This window comes from Ranitomeya variabilis, chromosome 6 (assembly GCF_051348905.1).
Source record: "Ranitomeya variabilis isolate aRanVar5 chromosome 6, aRanVar5.hap1, whole genome shotgun sequence".
NCBI classification, from domain to species: domain Eukaryota; kingdom Metazoa; phylum Chordata; class Amphibia; order Anura; family Dendrobatidae; genus Ranitomeya; species Ranitomeya variabilis.
Window position 1 is genome coordinate 386,460,285 of NC_135237.1, and position 13,535 is coordinate 386,473,819.

The window sequence follows — 13,535 nt, forward strand, 5'->3', positions numbered from 1 at the left end:
TTTTGGTTTTTTTAATATTATTTGGTTTCTAAAGTCTCCCTGAAAATAAAAAAAAAAAATACATAAAAAAACAGTGGGAGAGTAATATTGCCATTTCAGCTTGTGTGCCAGTCTTGACTCCTGGGTGTGCCACCTCTCTCCCTCTCATTCAGTGGGCCATAGAAAGCCTTGTTTTTTTGTTTTTTTTTTAATATTATTTGGTTTCTAAAGTCTCCCTGAAAATAAAAAAAAAAAACATAAAAAAACAGTGGGAGAGTAATATTGCCATTTCAGCTTGTGTGCCAGTCTTGACTCCTGGGTGTGCCACCTCTCTCCCTCTCATTCAGTGGGCCATAGAAAGCCTTGTTTTTTTGTTTTTTTTTTAATATTATTTGGTTTCTAAAGTCTCCCTGAAAATAAAAAAAAAAAACATAAAAAAACAGTGGGAGAGTAATATTGCCATTTCAGCTTGTGTGCCAGTCTTGACTCCTGGGTGTGCCACCTCTCTCCCTTTCATTCAGTGGGCCATAGAAAGCCTATTTATTTTTTGGTTTTTTTAATATTATTTGGTTTCTAAAGTCTCCCTGAAAATAAAAAAAAAAAATACATAAAAAAACAGTGGGAGAGTAATATTGCCATTTCAGCTTGTGTGCCAGTCTTGACTCCTGGGTGTGCCACCTCTCTCCCTCTCATTCAGTGGGCCATAGAAAGCCTTGTTTTTTTGTTTTTTTTTTAATATTATTTGGTTTCTAAAGTCTCCCTGAAAATAAAAAAAAAAAACATAAAAAAACAGTGGGAGAGTAATATTGCCATTTCAGCTTGTGTGCCAGTCTTGACTCCTGGGTGTGCCACCTCTCTCTCTAATTGTGGGCCATAGAAAGCCTATTTATTTTTTGGTTTTTTTAATATTATTTGGTTTCTAAAGTCTCCCTGAAAATAAAAAAAAAAAATACATAAAAAAACAGTGGGAGAGTAATATTGCCCTTTCAGCTTGTGTGCCAGTCTTGACTCCTGGGTGTGCCACCTCTCTCCCTTTCATTCAGTGGGCCATAGAAAGCCTATTTATTTTTTGGTTTTTTTAATATTATTTGGTTTCTAAAGTCTCCCTGAAAATAAAAAAAAAAAATACATAAAAAAACAGTGGGAGAGTAATATTGCCCTTTCAGCTTGTGTGCCAGTCTTGACTCCTGGGTGTGCCACCTCTCTCCCTTTCATTCAGTGGGCCATAGAAAGCCTATTTATTTTTTCCGTGATTTGTGTTCTAAATTCTACCTCAACACAAAAACACTACATCAATCAGTGGGAGAAAAATATTGGCCTCAGTCAGGGCTTGTGTGCCACTGCTGTGTGTGCTATCTCTCATTCAGTGGGCTATAGCAAGCCTATTTTTTTTTTTTTTTTAATATTATTTGGTTTCTAAAGTCTCCCTGAAAAAAAAAAAAAACCTAAAAAAACAGTGGGAGAGTAATATTGCCCTTTCAGCTTGTGTGCCAGTCTTGACTCCTGGGTGTGCCACCTCTCTCCCTCTCATTCAGTGGGCCATAGAAAGCCTTGTTTTTTTGTTTTTTTTTTAATATTATTTGGTTTCTAAAGTCTCCCTGAAAATAAAAAAAAAAAACATAAAAAAACAGTGGGAGAGTAATATTGCCATTTCAGCTTGTGTGCCAGTCTTGACTCCTGGGTTTGCCACCTCTCTCTCTAATTGTGGGCCATAGAAAGCCTATTTATTTTTTGGTTTTTTTAATATTATTTGGTTTCTAAAGTCTCCCTGAAAATAAAAAAAAAAAATACATAAAAAAACAGTGGGAGAGTAATATTGCCATTTCAGCTTGTGTGCCAGTCTTGACTCCTGGGTTTGCCACCTCTCTCTCTAATTGTGGGCCATAGAAAGCCTATTTATTTTTTGGTTTTTTTAATATTATTTGGTTTCTAAAGTCTCCCTGAAAATAAAAAAAAAAAATACATAAAAAAACAGTGGGAGAGTAATATTGCCATTTCAGCTTGTGTGCCAGTCTTGACTCCTGGGTGTGCCACCTCTGTCCCTCTCATTCAGTGGGCCATAGAAAGCCTTGTTTTTTTTTTTTTTTTTAAATATTATTTGGTTTCTAAAGTCTCCCTGAAAATAAAAAAAAAATACATAAAAAAACAGTGGGAGAGTAATATTGCCATTTCAGCTTGTGTGCCAGTCTTGACTCCTGGGTGTGCCACCTCTCTCTCTAATTGTGGGCCATAGAAAGCCTTTTTATTTTTTTCCTTCATTTGTGTTTTAAAATCAACCTCAACACAAAAACACTACATCAATCAGTGGGAGAAAAATATTGGCCTCAGTCAGGGCTTGTGTGCCACTCCTGTGCGTGCCATCTCTCATTCAGTGGGCCATAGAAAGCCTTGTTTTTTTGTTTTTTTTTTAAATATTATTTGGTTTCTAAAGTCTCACAGAGAAAAAAAAAAAAATAAATTAGGTGGGAGATTAATATTGACATTAGTGCTTGAGTGACAGTCCTGCGTGTGTGTCATCTCTGTGATTTGGTGTCACAGAAAACAGAGTGTGTAACATTGTGCCTGATTTTCCTTGTGGTCTCACCAACCTGTTAAGGGATATTGAAATCATACTGAAGTTATAGCTCACCGTGTAAGTTGTTTGACAGCAACAAATAAAGTTAGTTTGGTTACGATTTTTAAACAATGAGGAAGTCTGGTGCAAGAGGTCGTCGTGGGCGTTCATTGTCAGCTGGTAATGATGGTAGTGGTAGTGGAGCATCAGGTGGTCGTGGGGATAAAAATATTCCACCTAAGTCTGGAGCTGTGGAGCCAGTTTCGTCGTCAGGCTACACAAGGCCTCGAACGCTCTCTTTTCTGGGAGTAGGAAAACCGCTTTTAAAGGCTGAGCAGCAACAGCAAGTTTTGGCTTACATTGCAGACTCAGCCTCTAGCTCTTTTGCCTCCTCTTCCGAAACTGGTAAATGTAAAAGCAGCGCGTCGCTTGTGGATGTTCACGGTCAGGGACAAGTCGCTTCCTTGTCCTCCTCAGCAAAAACTACAACAAGAGAGAAGGATGCAGCAGGCGACACAACGGGTCACTCCATGGAGCTCTTTACACATACCGTCCCTGGCTTAGAAAGTGAAACATTTAACAGGCCATGCCCATTACAAGTAGATTCTGACATGGAGTGCACTGATGCACAGCCACAGCCAGAGTACTATGCTGCTCCTTTGACTCAGACCACCACATTGCCCTCTCAGGGTACAGATCCACAATCAGACCCTGATGAGACTATGTTGCCCCGCCACGAACGCTATACCACCGACCGACACAGTGACACAGACGAAGTTGCACACGAGCTCGAAGAGGAGGTAATAGATGACCCAGTTATTGACCCCGATTGGCAGCCATTGGGGGAACAGGGTGCAGGCGGCAGTAGTTCAGAAGCGGAGGTGGAGGAGGGGCCGCAGCAGGCATCAACATCGCAACAGGTTCCATCTGCCGGGCCCGTATCTGGCCCAAAACGCGTGTCAAAGCCAAAACCTGTTGGAGGACAGCGTGGCCATCCGGTTAAAGCTCAGTCTGCAATCCCTGAAAAGGGATCCGAGTCTAGGAAGAGTGCAGTCTGGCATTTTTTTAAACAACATCCAACTGATCAGCGCAAAGTCATCTGTCAAAAATGTTCAACTAGCTTAAGCAGAGGTCAGAATCTGAAAAGTCTAAATACTAGTTGCATGCATAGACACTTAACCACCATGCATTTTCAAGCCTGGACTAACTACCAAACGTCCCTTAAGGTTGTAGCACCCTCGGCCAATGAAGCTAGTCAGCAACGCAACATCCCTTCCGTCACTGTAAGGCCACCATTTTCCGCACCACCGGCAGTATCTGTGCAGGTTTCTTTGCCAGCCAAAAGCAGTCAGGGTCAGGGAATCACCAGTTTAGTAGGAGGAAATATTGCATCTAGGGCACCGGCGGAAACAATACCGTCTCCAACCGTCTCTCAGTCTGCCATGTACACCGGCACACCCGAAAGTTCCACGATCTCCTGCTCTCCAGTCCAGCTCACCCTACATGAGACTCTGGTTAGAAAAAGGAAGTACTTATCCTCGCATCCGCGTACACAGGGTTTTAACGCCCACATAGCTAGACTAATCTCGTTAGAGATGATGCCCTACCGTTTAGTTGAAAGCGAAGCTTTTAAAGCCCTGATGGAGTACGCTGAACCACGATACGAGCTACCTAGTCGACACTTTTTTTCCAGAAAAGCCATCCCAGCCCTGCACCAGCATGTTAAACAGCGCATCGTCCATGCACTTAGGCAATCTGTGAGTACAAAGGTGCACCTGACTACAGATGCATGGACCAGTAGGCATGGCCAGGGACGTTATGTGTCCATCACGGCACACTGGGTGAATGTGGTGGATGCAGGGTCCACAGGCGACATCAATTTAGGGACAGTTGTGCCTAGCCCACGGTCTAGGAAACAGTTGGCTGTAGGCGTTCGCACCCCCTCCTCCTCCTCCTCGTCCTCCTGCAGAAGCTACAGCTCTTCCACAGAACGCAGTCGGCCAACCACTCCATCGGCAGATGACACTGTTGCACACCAGTTGTCCCATTATGGGCCAGCTACTGCCAAGCGTCAGCAGGCTGTATTGGCTATGAAGTGTTTGGGCGACAACAGACACACCGCGGAAGTTCTGTCCGAGTTCTTGCAACAAGAAACGCAGTCGTGGCTGGGCACAGTAGATCTTGAGGCAGGCAAGGTAGTGAGTGATAACGGAAGGAATTTCATGGCTGCCATCTCCCTTTCCCAACTGAAACACATTCCTTGCCTGGCTCACACCTTAAACCTGGTGGTGCAGTGCTTATTGAAAACTTATCCTGGGTTCTCCGACCTGCTCCTCAAAGTGCGTGCACTTTGCTCACATATCCGACGTTCGCCTGTACACGCCAGCCGTATGCAGACCTATCAGCGGTCTTTGAACCTTCCCCAGCATCGCCTAATCATAGACGTTGCAACAAGGTGGAACTCAACACTGCACATGCTTCAGAGACTGTGCGAACAGAGGCGTGCTGTTATTTATTTGTGGGAGGATACACGGGCAGGCAGTAGGATGGCAGACATGGAGTTGTCAGGTGTGCAGTGGTCGAAGATACAAGACATGTGTCAAGTCCTTCAGTGTTTTGAGGAATGCACACGGCTGGTTAGTGCAGACAACGCCGTAATAAGCATGAGCATCCCCCTAATGCGTCTGCTGATGCAAAGTTTGACGCACATAAAGGAGCAGGCGTCTGCACCAGAGGAAGAGGGAAGCCTTGATGACAGTCAGCCATTGTCTGGTCAGGGCAGTGTACAGGACGAGGTAGCGGGCGAAGAGGAGGTGGAGGACGAGGAGGATGATGGGGATGAGTATATTTTTAATGCCGAACCTTTCCCGGGGGCACAGGAAATTGGTTGCGTGTCACGGCCGGGTTCTGGTTTTTTGAGGGACACAAGTGACGTAGATTTGCCTGCAACTGCCCCTCAACCAATCACAACCGGAGATTTGACAACTGGAACTTTGGCCCACATGGCGGATTATGCCTTACGTATCCTAAAAAGGGACACACGCATTACGAAAATGATGAACGATGACGATTACTGGTTGGCCTGCCTCCTTGATCCACGCTATAAAGGCAAATTGCAAAATATTATGCCACATGAGAACTTGGAACTAATATTAGCAACCAAACAATCAACTCTTGTTGACCGTTTGCTTCAGGCATTCCCAGCACACAGCGCACGTGATCGTTCTCACACAAGCTCCAGGGGGCAGCAGACTAGGAGTGTTAGGGGTGCACACATCAGAAGTGGCGTTGGACAGAGGGGTTTTCTGACCAGGTTGTGGAGTGATTTTGCTATGACCGCAGACAGGACAGGTACTGCTGCATCAATTGAAAGTGACAGGAGACAACATTTGTCCAGTATGGTTACTAACTATTTTTCATCCCTTATCGATGTTCTCCCTCAACCGTCATTCCCATTTGATTACTGGGCCTCCAAATTAGACACCTGGCCAGAATTGGCAGAATATGCATTGCAGGAGCTTGCTTGCCCGGCAGCAAGTGTCCTATCAGAAAGAGTATTCAGTGCTGCAGGTTCAATATTAACCGAAAAAAGGACTCGTCTGGCTACCCAAAATGTTGACGATCTAACATTCATTAAAATGAACCACAACTGGATTTCGAAATCTTTTGCCCCACCTTGCCCGGCCGACACCTAGCTTTCCTATGAAAAGCTCTTGCCTGTGAATTACTTTTCTAATGTCTAATTTGCTGCAGCTGATTGTACAGCATACGACATGTTTACACCTCCCTAAATGGCAAAACTCCCCACACGGGGCCGTGGTATCGCGACTTGGCGCAAGCACCCGTGAGACTGCTGTTTGTCTGAAGAGGTGGGTGTGCTCGCTTTTGGTTGACGGCATTGCTACTGGGTCCCTCATAGTACAATGTAGTGTCTCTGGCGGTGGTGGTGCGCACCCAACGTCAGACACACCGTTGTAACATGAGGGGCCCTGGGGCGGTCCCGCCGGCCTCAAGAGAGTTCCCCCCTACCCCAGCTCAAAATGTGCTCTACCACGTGCAAAATTATGTCGCACAGCTCCACCAATCTTTAGTCTATTCGCTGACATCATTCAATGTCTGGCACTGACAATACAAATTTGTAGACATCTATGATGCAACTTAAAGTAGTCTGTGTCTGTGTCCTATATTGGCACCATTAAATAGTTACTGCCAAATTACAATGTCAGAAACTCAGTAGATGAGCCCACCCCTGTACCTAAGTATGCCACCTTTTTTTTTTGTTTTGGTTGTTTTGCGAGACATTAACATCTATTTATATTTTGGGAGTACTGGGACAGACACTCCTTGCACTACTCCTCCACTCACCACCAAGCTGCCTGTGTATCCATGTAACCGCTGTAAAACTGCCATGAGCCTATTGTTTGTTATTTTAGGCCTTTGATAGCCTGTCTGCGGTCCCTACTTTAAATACTCCTCCACTGACCACCAAGCTGCCTGCCCGTGTATCCATGTAACCGCTGTGAAACTGCCATGAGCCTATTGTTTGTTATGTTAGGCCTTTGATAGCCTGTCTGCGGTCCCTACTTTAAATACTCCTCCACTGACCAGACCACTGCTGCCCGTGTACCCCTGGAACCAATTATAAAGTGCCTACAGCCAGCCCATTTTCTTATGTTAGGCCTTTGAAGCCTGTCTGCGGTCCCTACTTTAAATACTCCTCCACTGACCAGACCACTGCTGCCCGTGTACCCCTGGAACCAATTATAAAGTGCCTACAGCCAGCCCATTTTCTTATGTTAGGCCTTTGATAGCCTGTCTGCGGTCCCTACTTTAAATACTCCTCCACTCACCACCAAGCTGCCTGCCCGTGTATCCATGTAACCGCTGTGAAACTGCCATCATGAGCCTATTGTTTGTTATGTTAGGCCTTTGATAGCCTGTCTGCGGTCCCTACTTTAAATACTCCTCCACTGACCAGACCACTGCTGCCCGTGTACCCCTGGAACCAATTATAAAGTGCCTACAGCCAGCCCATTTTCTTATGTTAGGCCTTTGAAGCCTGTCTGCGGTCCCTACTTTAAATACTCCTCCACTGACCAGACCACTGCTGCCCGTGTACCCCTGGAACCAATTATAAAGTGCCTACAGCCAGCCCATTTTCTTATGTTAGGCCTTTGAAGCCTGTCTGCGGTCCCTACTTTAAATACTCCTCCACTCACCACCACCAAGCTGCCTGCCCGTGTATCCATGTAACCGCTGTGAAACTGCCATGAGCCTATTGTTTGTTATTTTAGGCCTTTGATAGCCTGTCTGCGGTCCCTACTTTAAATACTCCTCCACTCACCACCAAGCTGCCTGCCCGTGTATCCATGTAACCGCTGTGAAACTGCCATCATGAGCCTATTGTTTGTTATGTTAGGCCTTTGATAGCCTGTCTGCGGTCCCTACTTTAAATACTCCTCCACTGACCAGACCACTGCTGCCCGTGTACCCCTGGAACCAATTATAAAGTGCCTACAGCCAGCCCATTTTCTTATGTTAGGCCTTTGATAGCCTGTCTGCGGTCCCTACTTTAAATACTCCTCCACTCACCACCAAGCTGCCTGCCCGTGTATCCATGTAACCGCTGTGAAACTGCCATCATGAGCCTATTGTTTGTTATGTTAGGCCTTTGATAGCCTGTCTGCGGTCCCTACTTTAAATACTCCTCCACTGACCAGACCACTGCTGCCCGTGTACCCCTGGAACCAATTATAAAGTGCCTACAGCCAGCCCATTTTCTTATGTTAGGCCTTTGAAGCCTGTCTGCGGTCCCTACTTTAAATACTCCTCCACTGACCAGACCACTGCTGCCCGTGTACCCCTGGAACCAATTATAAAGTGCCTACAGCCAGCCCATTTTCTTATGTTAGGCCTTTGAAGCCTGTCTGCGGTCCCTACTTTAAATACTCCTCCACTCACCACCACCAAGCTGCCTGCCCGTGTATCCATGTAACCGCTGTGAAACTGCCATGAGCCTATTGTTTGTTATTTTAGGCCTTTGATAGCCTGTCTGCGGTCCCTACTTTAAATACTCCTCCACTCACCACCAAGCTGCCTGCCCGTGTATCCATGTAACCGCTGTGAAACTGCCATCATGAGCCTATTGTTTGTTATGTTAGGCCTTTGATAGCCTGTCTGCGGTCCCTACTTTAAATACTCCTCCACTGACCAGACCACTGCTGCCCGTGTACCCCTGGAACCAATTATAAAGTGCCTACAGCCAGCCCATTTTCTTATGTTAGGCCTTTGAAGCCTGTCTGCGGTCCCTACTTTAAATACTCCTCCACTGACCAGACCACTGCTGCCCGTGTACCCCTGGAACCAATTATAAAGTGCCTACAGCCAGCCCATTTTCTTATGTTAGGCCTTTGAAGCCTGTCTGCGGTCCCTACTTTAAATACTCCTCCACTCACCACCACCAAGCTGCCTGCCCGTCTATCCATGTAACCGCTGTAAAACTGCAATGAGCCTATTGTTTGTTATTTTAGGCCTTTGATAGCCTGTCTGCGGCCCCTACTTGCAATACTCCTCCACTGACCACAATGCTGCCTGGAGTGCCTGCCTGTGTATCCATGTAACCGATGTAAAACTGCCATGACTGCCTACTGTTTGTTATTTTAGGCCTTTGATAGCCTGTCTGCAGCCCCTACTTGCAATACTCCTCCACTGACCACACCAATGCTGCCCGTGTACCCCTGGAACCTATTTAAAAGTTCATAGAGCCTAGTTATATATTTTATTTACTATTAATAAGGCCATGATGGACTACGCTGTACCACGCTACAAGCTAACCAGTCGACACTTCTTTTGCGAGAAAAGCCATCCCAACCCTCCACCAGCATGTAGAAGACCGCATTGTCCATGCACTCTGGCAATCTGTGAGTACAAAGGTGCACCTGACAACAGACGCATGGACCTGTAGGCATGGCCACGGAAGATTACGTGTCCATTACGGCGCAATGGGTTAATGTGGTGGATGCATGGTCCACAGGGGACAGCCTACTAAGTCTGTCTGCAGTCCCTAATTCAAATTGTGCTCCACTGTCTAAATCGGAACTTCCACCTTCTGGCTTTCGGCCTATAGTATCAGAAATTAAACTGCATTTGGCCTTCAACTTTGGTTAGGGCCTACTAACGGCTTCTGCCCCTCCCTGGTGTTGCCCTCAACTAAATAAAGCTGAGCTTCAACCTTCTGCTCCAAATTACCATTTTGAAAAATGCAATAGGCTTTTCAGGCCTACTAAAGGAGTCTGTCTGTGTGCCCCTCCCTGGTGTTGTCCTCAACTAAATAAAGCTGAGCTTCAACCTTCCGGCTCTCATTATGTGGTTTTAAAAAAAAAAAAGGTGGTTAGGGCCTACTAACGGCTTCTGCCCCTCCCTGGTGTTGTCCTCAACTAAATAAAGCTGAGCTTCAACCTTCCGGCTCTCATTATGTGGTTTTAAAAAAAAAAAAGGTGGTTAGGGCCTACTAACGGCTTCTGCCCCTCCCTGGTGTTGTCCTCAACTAAATAAAGCTGAGCTTCAACCTTCCGGCTCTCATTATGTGGTTTTAAAAAAAAAAAGGTGGTTAGGGCCTACTAACGGCTTCTGCCCCTCCCTGGTGTTGTCCTCAACTAAATAAAGCTGAGCTTCAACCTTCCGGCTCTCATTATGTGGTTTTAAAAAAAAAAAAGGTGGTTAGGGCCTACTAACGGCTTCTGCCCCTCCCTGGTGTTGTCCTCAACTAAATAAAGCTGAGCTTCAACCTTCCGGCTCTCATTATGTGGTTTTAAAAAAAAAAATGGTGGTTAGGGCCTACTAACGGCTTCTGCCCCTCCCTGGTGTTGTCCTCAACTAAATAAAGCTGAGCTTCAACCTTCCGGCTCTCATTATGTGGTTTTAAAAAAAAAAAGGTGGTTAGGGCCTACTAACGGCTTCTGCCCCTCCCTGGTGTTGTCCTCAACTAAATAAAGCTGAGCTTCAACCTTCCGGCTCTCATTATGTGGTTTTAAAAAAAAAAAAGGTGGTTAGGGCCTACTAACGGCTTCTGCCCCTCCCTGGTGTTGTCCTCAACTAAATAAAGCTGAGCTTCAACCTTCCGGCTCTCATTATGTGGTTTTAAAAAAAAAAAAGGTGGTTAGGGCCTACTAACGGCTTCTGCCCCTCCCTGGTGTTGTCCTCAACTAAATAAAGCTGAGCTTCAACCTTCCGGCTCTCATTATGTGGTTTAAAAAAAAAAAAGGTGGTTAGGGCCTACTAACGGCTTCTGCCCCTCCCTGGTGTTGTCCTCAACTAAATAAAGCTGAGCTTCAACCTTCCGGCTCTCATTATGTGGTTTTAAAAAAAAAAAATGGTGGTTAGGGCCTACTAACGGCTTCTGCCCCTCCCTGGTGTTGTCCTCAACTAAATAAAGCTGAGCTTCAACCTTCCGGCTCTCATTTAGTGGTTTTAAAAAAAAAATGGTGGTTAGGGCCTACTAACGGCTTCTGCCCCTCCCTGGTGTTGCCCTCAACTAAATAAAGCTGAGCTTCAACCTTCTGCTCCAAATTACCATTTTAAAAAATGCAATAGGCTTTTCCGGCCTACTAAAGGTGTCTGCCCCTCCCTGGTGTTGTCCTCAACTGAACAAAGCTGAGCTTCCACATTCTGGCTTTCGCCCTATACTATCAGATATTAAACTGCATTTGGCCTACTAGTGTGGTTAGGCCCTTGAAACAGTGTCTGCTGCTCTTGGGTTTGCTACTCCACTGAACAAAGCAATGCCGCCTGTTTAGTCCTGTTACCAATTTTGAACTGCATGTAGCCTACTTTATTCTTTGGCCCTATATCTGTTTCCTCCTCATCCTGCCCATTGCCCAGCCACTGCTAAATGAGTCTGCTGGTACATTGACCGAGACCACTACATTCCCCTTGTACTCTACACAGCCAGAATCTGTCCCTGCTGAAAGTAAGGTTCCCCTTCCCGCATGTTATACCACCTTACACAGGGACAAAGAGGAAGGTGCAGATGAAAGTGCAGGTTCCTTCATCAGGTGGGGGGGCATACTCGTTGGCGACGTCACTGGCACAGGGCCCCTCAGAGTACGCAAAAGTGTCGCTGCTGGTGGGAGGCGCCCCCGCCATGCAAACACACCGCCGTACTTTGAGGGGCCCTGTGCCAGTGGCAATGCGAACGAGTGGGCCCCCCCCCTGCTTGCTCAGGATCACAGCACTTGCAACTTTTAAATAATTACCTTTCCCTGCAACACCGCCGTGACGTAGTCCGCATTTCCTGGGCCCACGAAAAACTTGAGCCGGCCCTACTCCCCCCACAACTTTTGCCAAATGACCCCCAATTCCCTATGCCCAACTATTATTATAAAGTTAATTAAGATTGACAAGCTTCAGAAACAAGAATGGATGTTTTTGGCATTAAAATGGGCACTGTAGGTGTTTTCCTGGCCTCCACTCACTGCCGACTATGCTTCCCCATTGACTTGCATTGGGTTTCGTGTTTCGGTCGATCCCCGACTTTTAGCGATAATCGGCCGACTGCACTCGACTCGACTCTGGACAAAATCGGGTTTCCCAAAACCCTACTCGATCTTAAAAAAATGAAAGTCGCTCAACCCTAGTCTTGAGCATCTAAGCCTCTTCTGATGCATTTTGTGAATTTATATGCCTAAGCAGTATCTGCCTGACACTGATCTCTAAAGTTACGTTTACCAATATTTCCAAGTCTCTTCCATCAGCAGTTTTGCTCACTGTTTTACTATGCGATAATACTGTATTTGCAGAATTTGTTCTCGGCCTTTCGTTTATCCACATTAAACTTAATCTGCCATTTCTCTGCCATAGCCTACATTTTCAGCAAATCCCTTTATAATATTATCCTTCTCTGCTTTGATTATCTCACAGAGCTTAGTATCATCTACAAATATTAAAATTAATCTATAAAATACCTCTACTTGTCCATTTATAAATATATTAAATAGAAGCAGTCCCATTGTAGGAATCCTGTTGCGCAGACCATATCAATACCTGTATGTTAGAAAATAATTAAAAATAAGCCTACCATTCCTCCTATTTAACCCTTTTAAAAAACATATGGACCTGGAGATTTGCGACTATTTGCAAAGTTAAACGGGTAATATTAATAGAGAACTTATATTATCAATACACATCTCATCATGATTTGATTTTTCTATGTAAATACTGTATTTTCTAAATTATAAGACACACTTTTTTAACCCAAATTTAGGAGGAAATGGGGGAGCATCTTTTAATCTGAATGTAGCTTACCAGATGCGGAGGAGAGGAGTCCCAGAGTCGCTGCTGCAGGAAGCTTCTAGCGGCGGCAGCAGGAGTGGGGTGAAGTTGCCGGTTCCAGGCTGGTAGGAGGAGGTGTTTATTGGTGGTGCGGGGGCTACGCCGACATTTTGTGAAGTCCGGAGCCTCTGAAATTTGCTTTTCAATGCAGTGGAATTTAGGAAAATGGTCGTCAGAGGCTGCGCATGCGCAAATTGAGATTTCAGCACCGAGATCTTCTGAGATCTCAACTGCCCCACTCTACCAAAAACCACCTCCTTCCAGACTGGGGCCCACAGCATTCCCCCACTCTTACCTCCGCTAAACACTACCTCCTACCAGCCTGGGGCCTGCAGGATCTCCTGGCTCCACCACTGCCAACAACTTCCTGCAGTGACCCTACCACCTGGGACCCTACTCTACCGCTGTCGCCTCCAATGTAAGCTACCATAAAAGCGGATTATAAAATGCATCACCATTTTATTAAAAAGAAAATCCTATTTTGCTTCCCCTTAATTTGGGGTGCGTCTTATATTCTGGTGCATCCGATAATCTGCATAAAATGCAGTACATTACAATATAGAAATGGAAGAAATTGACTAAACTCTGAAAACTAAATAATGGATCCTGCAAATTGTCGGATATTAATTATTAATTTCATAAATGTATATTCGTTGCTCAAGATTTTGAGGAT

The 13,535-nt window shown here is 45.4% G+C and overlaps 1 protein-coding gene across 3 annotated transcripts in view; it reads left to right on the forward strand.

The window, feature by feature from the left end:
* The window catches only part of NETO1 (neuropilin and tolloid like 1), a 358,129-nt gene that overhangs the window by 185,253 nt on the left and 159,341 nt on the right, over positions 1-13,535 (forward strand). The gene's annotated exons all lie outside the window — the stretch shown is intronic.